Source organism: Neopelma chrysocephalum, unplaced genomic scaffold (genome assembly GCF_003984885.1).
Source record: "Neopelma chrysocephalum unplaced genomic scaffold, ASM398488v2 Primary Assembly neopelma1_23b, whole genome shotgun sequence".
NCBI classification, from domain to species: Eukaryota; Metazoa; Chordata; class Aves; order Passeriformes; family Pipridae; genus Neopelma; species Neopelma chrysocephalum.
In genome coordinates this window covers 9,793,279-9,802,667 of record NW_020897692.1, presented here as the reverse complement: position 1 = coordinate 9,802,667, position 9,389 = coordinate 9,793,279, and positions in this window count along the sequence as shown.

Here is a 9,389-nt window from a genome sequence, read left to right as displayed (position 1 = left end):
GATGCAATAAACTGAGTACAAACGAGCAAACAGAATTAATTTACAGTGAAGACAAATAATTACATACTTGGAAAAAGAACATTTGTGCTTATGGGAGCAGTGACTGCACCCTGGGGAAAAGAAAAGAAGTTGAAGGGTCACAGTAGATGGTGAGATAATCATGAAGCTTCAATACAAGGTGATGACTTAAAGGATTAACATGACCTTTAAATATGTAAGGGATGGCACACTGAGTAGGAGCAGGAGTCTCTATGCTTCTGTATCTAACACCAATTGCTTGAATAGTAACATTTCTGTCCTCAACAGAAACAATGGGAAATTGTCCCTCATCACAACAGTCCTTTGTCCTCACGTGAGCTAGGTGTGAAAGGCAGCCCATGAAGCTAAAAGAGACAGGGATTGTATAGATCCCATAAGTTATCAGCAATACATTGGGTATCAAATTTCATTACGATATATTTGAGTAACTGTCACAAAATTTTAATATAGCTGCAGCCACATTTTCATTAGTGTTTTGATCAAACTACCAAAAACTATTATAATTGATAATAAATGAATACTACTTAATAATTATTCATTATTAAGAGACAAAGCACAGATCATATGCATGGGTCCTAGCTCCCTTAGCTTTGAAGGTGCTCACATCAATGTATCAAGTTCAACTCAAATTAAGTCAGAGGTCTTCTTGTCACTAAAGCAGTGAGAACAGCTTTTTAGAAGGAAGAATGAGGCACCAGAGCCAACTTGTCCTAAGACTGAGACAATTCAGGTTAAGTCAAAGATGACATGACACCTTCTCCTGTCTGAGTGCAGGACTGGGTTTCATAAAGAGGTCCCTTCTGCTTCTCTGTTTTACACTGAAATAGAGGTCAGGAGGTAGGAGCTGGTGCATCTGAACGTTGTATGAAAGTTCTAAGAAGGTCATAAACTGGAATAAAGAAAATCTTTAGACAAAACTAGAAGAGATTCAGGAGGCTATGGCGTTTTGCATGGCTGCAGTGGGACACTGTCAGGATTGAGGTCAACTGGGCAATGGCTAACATTAGAGAAAAATGAAAAGCTTGAAAAGACAAAAAACAGATATAACACTGGCACTGCTTTAAAGCAGTGGACTTCCTGAAGGTACATTCATACCTAGCAGCCATTTATTTTCCATTATAAAAGTCAGAAATCACCCTAACAATACAACAGTGTTTGAAGGAACATTCATAGTAAAAGGAGTAAATTGTCCTTGATATAAGATGGAGCTCTATTGCTGTGTTAACTACAGTCTCCTTCTAAATAAAGAAAATACTGTTGAACTTGGACTTTTCAGGGAGTAAGCTGACTGTGTTTTGGAAAAGTAAGTCTAGCTTAAAATTCAAGCAGAACCCATTATGGACATAGTGACAGAGGAACAATTTCATAATTTTTTCATCAATGACTGCAGATCACTCGAGCAGCATTGTCGGTAACTGACCTTCAGAAGAAGAAGATCAGGAGCACACATCTTTCGTAGAAAACCTCTACTAGGCTGAGACAAGTGAAGTGCTGCTGTACTTGGGACAAGCCTCCAAAAAGAAGAGAGCCAAGAATGTACTTGTGAGATGCATCCTCCTCTGTTGCTGAAAGCCTCTCTCACAGCTGCTATGTAACCTCACTTCAGGACTACAACTGCCTATGCAGCTTTGCAGTAGAAATGCCAATTTGGAGCCTGTGGGGTATACAGGGCCTCAAGTATTTTAATTTTTTATGCTATACCTGAGACCATGGCAGGGAAATACACTGAAAGGGGAAGATATAGCACGAGCAGTGAGTCAGCACAAGAAGTGACACCAGACTCAGGTTTAGTTTGTGTCTGTGGCCACTGTCTCCTTTGCTAGCTGTGCCTTTTGATGGCTGGGAACCTGCTCATTTCATGAGGCAGAAAGCTAGTGAGATAAAGCCAAGATACCACATACAACATCCCTGTTCAACCCACGCGATGCTGCAGCCTGGCAGCCTCATCTCACTCAGAGATGGTCCAGACTTGTAGCCTTAGGAGTGTTTCAGGACCTACTGTTCACTGCTTTCCCCGCAGAGCAGGTGCCTGAGGGCTCTTGAACTTGGCTTTTAAGTGTTTATAAATGGTTTTGAAACAGAGCAGGTGAAACATCTTAGATCAACAAGTAACTGATTTCGTTCAAATTTGGATTGTACTTCACCGGCATGGTCTCAGCTCTGAGATGTCTCAGATCATTGAAATATGATAGGAAGAAGTTCTCAGAAAGGGTTACAATTACTTCTAAGTTAACTGGTGACACTTTGAGGCATGCCACTTTTTCACCTTTTTTGAAGAGGGAAGAACAAACGTACAAAGAACTTGTGGTTACAGAGAGGTTGCCAGCAGCCCCACTGGCTCCTGCATGAGTCGAGATTAAAACACGGCACTTCAAGTCTGAAACTGGAAAAAGTGGATGTAGTCACTGAGCGGCTAAACCTCCCTTAAGGTACCTGGGAGCCAAATATTCTTAGGAGCTCTGGAAGAGTCAGATTCTGTGTACTTTTTCTCCTCCTGTAAAGTGGAGACACCGATAATATATTTATTTAATTGGACAGGAGTTATTTGGATAAATCCTCTTATTTAAGAAGAATACAGCATTCAGCATAATGGTGCAAACCAGTCTGAAACTCATGGTCATCTTAATGGGGACTTGAAGAACTGTTTTTCTAAGCAAATCCAAAATCCTGAATTGTCACCTTTTGTCATGAAAATAAAAACATTAAAAAAATGGTAGAAGATGAAATATACATTTGGAAACTTTTACGATGTTAGCATGTATTTTTTATTTCTTGAATGTGCTTTCTATATCTCTTTCTTTGAGGACTCCAGCTTCTATCTTTGAAGGTTTTCTCCACAACCATAGGAAAAACTCTACCCTGTTTATTTTTAAATCAAAGCTAAAAATCTCATGGGATTTGCAGACTCAGCAGCCCTGAAATGAAATTCAATCCCCTAAGGTTTAGGATCACAGCGATGTAAACATGCCTGCCATCGGTGACTATGTAAATAAACTAGAAGATTGGAAGAACTAGATTTTCTTCCAACTTGGTTCTGATGATTTAACTAGGAAAAAAAGACATTTTGTAACATTTCAGAAGAGATTTGATGTTTTCAGTGTGTTGCAAGAGTGAGGTTGCAATGCTTTTGGGAATCAAGGAATAACAGTGAGTCCCATTAACACAAAATAAGTTTATATTGAGTTTCCTGAATATCAGGTCCATCGAAGAGGTTTAATCTGCTGAGTGTTATGAAAATCACCTGTGGCAGGGATAGAAGAAGAGATAAGTGGTGGGTTGGTGAGATTCATTGGATTACATACCTAGGGACATCTGCTGGGCTGCCTTGCAGCTGTTGCTGCTGCCCTATGAGAGCTTCGTACAAGCCACCAAAGAATGGCTTTTACACCCTCATCTGGGCTCTTCTTCTTCCTTCAACCCAGTCCTCCCCCTCTGCCTGTACCAGTCAGCCTGCTCCCACTGTAGGCTACAGGCACCTTTCAAGCCAATGAATAAGACAATGTTACGAACATAATCAAAAATCTGGCTCAGACTGCAAACATGCTGAACAGTCCTCAGTCATCTCCAGTTTTAGAGAGTGGCTAGGGCAGCTCTGCAGTTAATTACTGCATAAGCATAAAATATAAACCCACATTATCAGGACCATGTTGATGCAATTGCACAGAAGAGGGCATAAGCAATAATAAGGAGTGAGAGAGAAGGTAAGCATCTGAACGACTATTTTGTTCGATGTTCTTCATTACAATAATTATCTGGACAAATGAGATACATCCTTTCGAGGGTTCAGTTCTAAAATTAATGTCATTTTTTGTTGCAGAGCAGACATTTATTTACACAATTATCCTGCTTACATCACTGTGGACTTCCCTTGAACTATGCATTGCCTCAAGCTGAGAGACTACAGTAGGCACTTTCCATGCTTCCCTGATATCTGTGCTTCTTCATTAAAAGATAAGAAGTAGAAATGTAGATTAAGCAATCTAAAAGCAACTTTCTTCATTCTAGAAAATAACTCACATCACACATTGACACCCTAAAGCTGCACCCTTTTGGAATCACTTTATCAAGCAAGATGACCATGCAGCCATATTCTGCCCACCTTGGGTAGAGCATACAAATAAAGAAATTGAGAGTGGGAGAGAGAAAGATGGAATGATACATCTGGCTGCAGAAACATTCTTTCTGCTGGAAAACAGGTACAGTCATAGGGAAGGAGAATCCAGTTTATTTCTGCAAATCCAGCTCATACAGGATGGTAAAACCCACATGTCTGAGACCACACAGTGGAAGTGAAGGCTCACTTGTGCACTGCCGTCTATGAATTGAAGCTGAGCCTTTGAGTCATCTGAAAGCTTTTGTTAGAAGACACAGTTCAGCATCCTGGAGTGTATGTTCCTTCCAGCATTTTGCATGGTGACTGAGAAAATAATCACAGCCAAGGCCTCAGAAGTCTATTACAAGGTGTATTTTATGTCAATTATTTGCATATAGTAGATAATGTGCAGTAGACTACAGCACCCAAAATATTTAGAGCAAAAAATACTGAAATGTACCTCAGATGCAAACACGTGGGTAACAAGCCTCATTAACAGCAAGCACAGGAATCGATGTAGGCTTCAAGGAAGTCAATGGTGCCCTCTAAAGGGAACTTGTGATACACAGGAGCGCTTGACAGCTGTAGTACCCATGCCCATACAGCCACGGAATAACGCAGGAACTGTTTCTGAGCAATAATTTAAATAATTAATAAGCCAACAAAATATAGAGTCATTAATATCCCTTCTGAATTTGGGAAAGACAGCCTGGGCAAAGTTCAGCTTTTTTCAAGCATTTATTGTCTAGGGTAAGAAGGTATCCTTGTCCCAAACCATGTAAATGTTGGGAGCAAGACCTTAGATCACAGCTCAGAAAAGAAAGGTACATCGAATTAGCAGGACAGTCTGCACAACTGAAAGTGGGCCACGATCTATTTCATAAAACTTTAATCTCATCTAAACAATTCTTGCCCAGAGAGGTTGTGGAGTCTCCCTCACTGGAGATATTCAAGAACCATTGCATGTAATCCTGTGTCATGTGCTCTAGGATGACCCTGCTTGAGCAGGGAGGTTGGACCAGATGATCCACTGTGGTCCCTTCCAACCTTACCCATTCTGTGAGTCTGGAATAACATAACACAGAGGAGGTTATAAGAGCTACTCAGGAATGAAGTGCGTGAATGAACAAGCACCACAGAGCAACCAAATCTCTGTAAGCAGCGCTTTGTCTTGGCCTTAGCCATCAGGAGCCTGCAATTACTCTGCAATTCACTTATAAATTTCAACATTTTCTCTCTCAAGAAATATGAAGTACCTTGAACAGCAACACATACTTTGTTTCAATTTTCCAGTTGAACTCTGGCTGACTGAACCAGCCAAAGAACATCATTTGGCCAGATCAGCAAAAGAGCTATTGATCTCCAACGTACCGATGCAGATCTTATACATGGGTATACATTATTTCTGGACAAGAATCTGCTTCCCAGGAAGATTAATCTTGCATTGAATTCAAGAGGCACCACAATGCTTCGCTGTTCAGAAAGTCAGGACAATTATTGCCAGGTTTAGTGATTGCCACTCATTAAAATCAGGATTTACTTGATTACATTTTAGAGGAACTCTAGACCTCAGAGTGTAATTTATAACTGAGAAGACAAAAATATTAATATTGCTTAAAATTAAATATTTCTACTGAATCTTGTAAATGTTGTTTATGCTTTAACCATGCTTCCTTTCCCTCTGGACTGCAGGAATGTATCATGAGGATGCTGGGATTTACCAGTCAAAGCAAAGTTACATCCTTTGCTTACAAAAGTTACATTCATGTGCCAGCATATGTGGTGTATCCACTAGAAGTAAACAAAAAATCAGAGAGACATGATTTTTAGAAGACATTAGAATAATCTTGGGAACATTTCCATCCTAGATTTATGCTTTTCATCAATAAAAGAAATTGCACACCACTCATTCCAGACTGCAGTTTGATTGAATGCCGTTTTCATTACAATTTTTGAGACTTGGATAGAGGATGCCCATACACACATGAAATTGGGAGCAATGCCTTATAATGTGTGAGAATGTAGAAATTCCTAGTCTAACTTCCACCACCAGCCAGTATGATTTGGAGAAGGCCATTTGTACCTCTCATTTCCTCAGAGTTTCCACATGGTTTTCATGAGGCCAATAGGTTTAGAGAGCATGTTGAGACAGAAATGTCTCTGAAACCCAAGTGCTGTTGTTGTTCCTGTATGTGATAGGTTATGAGACAAGGAAAACCATGTACCAGTGAAACAAATGCTTGCTTGTTAAATAAGGATCATTCCCCAGGACTTGGGTGCTTGGTTTGCACAGGCGGTTTAAGACTTGGTTTTGTGCTTGTTTCAACTGAGAATTCAAAGCCAGAGTTAGCTTTACAGCAAGAGGAAGGTCAGGTATGGGAGTTCGGTTTGTGCCCTTTGCCAACCCGAACACGATTTCCTCATGCTGAGTACTAGTAATTAACTGATCTCTAGTGAATTACAGCACCTGCATTATCCATCCTCGCTATCATGAGAATGATTAAGCAGCAAACTGTGAACCTAACAGCTTGTTAGAGGCTCTGCAAAACACAGCCTGAGTCCCACGACTCCCAGTATATCACAGCGTAGAGAACAGTAATGGAAACAAGAAGACTGTACAAAGGGAAAATGACTGGAAAGGTCTGGAATATGGGAGCAGCAGGAGGATTGGTAGAAGGGCTGTCAGAAGCACTCAGATTAGCAGGTCATCAAGATCTTAGCAGAGTAATGTACAGTTTTTTAGGTTACTTGGAATAGAAGGGGTGGCCTATACCCAGACTAAAACAGACAAGCCATTGAGGGGAGATGTTGGGAAGAACAGGCTGGAGCTCTTGGCAGTTTGGAGAAGGTGAGAAAGGACAATGAGGGAATCCTAACGACTTGCAGAGGTGGGATAAGATGGATACAAATTCATGGGGCAGTTCCTAGAGGACACAGATGGCGCTTCCAATCCCCGGTCAAAAGAGAGACCAGAAGATTGAAGAGAATTTATCAGCAGGCTCTTGGCTGCTGTGAGGACCCCTGTACAGGCCAACTGGGTATACACACCTTTGTTCCCGGTTACTGGACAGACTGCTTGTGTACCAGCACCTCAGTGCTCATGTGCGGGGTGTGAGCACAAGCAAAAGCAGTTCCAAAATAAGGGCACTTCCCTTTCCAAGGAGGCCTCTCCTACTCTCTTGCAACATTACTTCCACCTACAGGTGAGAAGAAAAACAGCACAACACAGCTGATAGGGAGCTCCAAACTGAGGAATGAAACCAAGGGAGAGGAGATAAAGGGAACTTAGCGAGAAGATAACTGTGATGCCTAGGGGATGAAAAGCAGAAGTCTGTTCAGGCAGAACAAAGGTGTTCTGATGGTTCATCAGAAGGAAAGACATGGAAGCAGCAAGAGGAGTTTATGAAAATTTGAGGGAAAGTGCAGAAAGACGGTTGCAGGACAAAGGAGGATTCACAGAAACGATGGCAAGATGTCCTGAAGGCAAAGTTTGAACAAAATGTTTCAGAAAATAGGAAGATGGAGGGAAAAAAAGGTATTGGAAAGATAAGCATGCAGGAAGCAGTTATTGTGGAGGGAGTTGAGTCAGGATTTGCATCCTGAATAGAATGTTGTCATATTCAAGGACAGATGGGCACACAGGAGGTATCTGAGGCAACTTTGTGCAAGTAGAATGAAGGAGCTTTGTGTGAAGGATTTCCACTGGAAGGGAGCATTAATACCAGTGGAATGTGGCAAGGATGACAGAATCACAGAACAGCTTTGGTTGGGACCTTGGTGGGTCATCTGGTCCAACCCCCTGCTCAGAGTGGGAAAGAAAATAATACACAGGAGATGAAAATTCCCTTACATCTTCACAGATATAAAGTTAGGCCTTAGCTATAATGCCAGAAATGTACATCCAAAGTCAAACCTTCTCTATAGTTGATGTTCCCCTGTGGAAGCAATGTTCATTTTACAGATTACTGGAATTGCTACTATACCTCTGGATTCTTTGCTATGAAGCACAGAGGGTTTTATTGCATATCAAAAGGCGGCAAAGAACACATATGACAATCAACCTGTAGCTTGCCCTAAACACACATGCACATATGATGCACAGCTGACACTAGCACAAAACAAAGATAGGAAAAATATTTCTCATGCAAACTGGGTTGGTGGTTAATCAAGTGAATCGTACCTTTTAGAGAGGTATCCTAGCAACCCCCCAGCAGTCACAAGTCCTGGCTGACGGTGCACACTGATGCAATTGTTCTCCTCCTGCAGACATCAACACTTTGCAGCTAATCAAAGAGATAATTCGAAACAGGAGAGCACGTTAAATTTGATCCAACAAAAGGGAATTTTATAAATTGAGCAGTGTCACCCGGGGCATCTCTTATGCTTAAAGTTGTCATCTTGGAACAAGAGTAGGTCAGGTTTAGCAAAGCCGTGCAATGTTGGGAACAAAATCTCCCTTCCTGCAACTGGCAGCTCGATTCTCCTGAAGGCACTCACTTCTGCTGCATTGATTTTTGCAGGTTGGTGCTTCAGAGCACCATGCAGAATTTATTACTATTTTCTTGAATAGCAAAGGCTTACCTAAAGCACCTTCTAGAGCACAAGTATCAGCAAAAGCCCTGATGATGCTCTCATAGCCACCTGTCCCACTATGTTTCCATGAGCAAATTCATACTCCTAACATGCCGGATTAGATATTCTTTCACATTTCCTGACACTGCATATAGACTCAGGGCTGGCTGGATTAGACCTTCTGTCTCAGGACCAGCAATGAACCTGAGGCTACCAATTAGCCTAAGCTCATGCTCTGCAAGTGTCCCAATTTCAGAAGCATTATAGATTTGCATTTTACCTCTTTAGGCATCGATGCAAAAGGCAAAGCAAAATCACAGACACAGGATTTACCAGCGTTCTGAAAAATCACCTTTTTTTTTTTTTCAGTCTTTAGCTAAGCCCAAAGATACCACAGAGCTGAGAAAAAAATTCAATATGTTTAAGTATTTCCTAGTTCAGTTTTCTTACCACTGCAGTGTTCTTCAGGTTTCAGTTCAGAGTTGTGAAGGGCATCCCAAGTTCCACTCTGATGGTTTACACATTTCTTCTGGACTACAGAAGATTTACTACACTCCCCCCATGCTCTACAGTTCATCTCCTCTCTCAAAAAGAGAAATCTTTATTCTTAAAACTTCCTGTTTTCTCTGTTAGGTGAGCTCTGACACTTGCCTACTCTCATCAGATGCTCCTCAGATACTTTTCT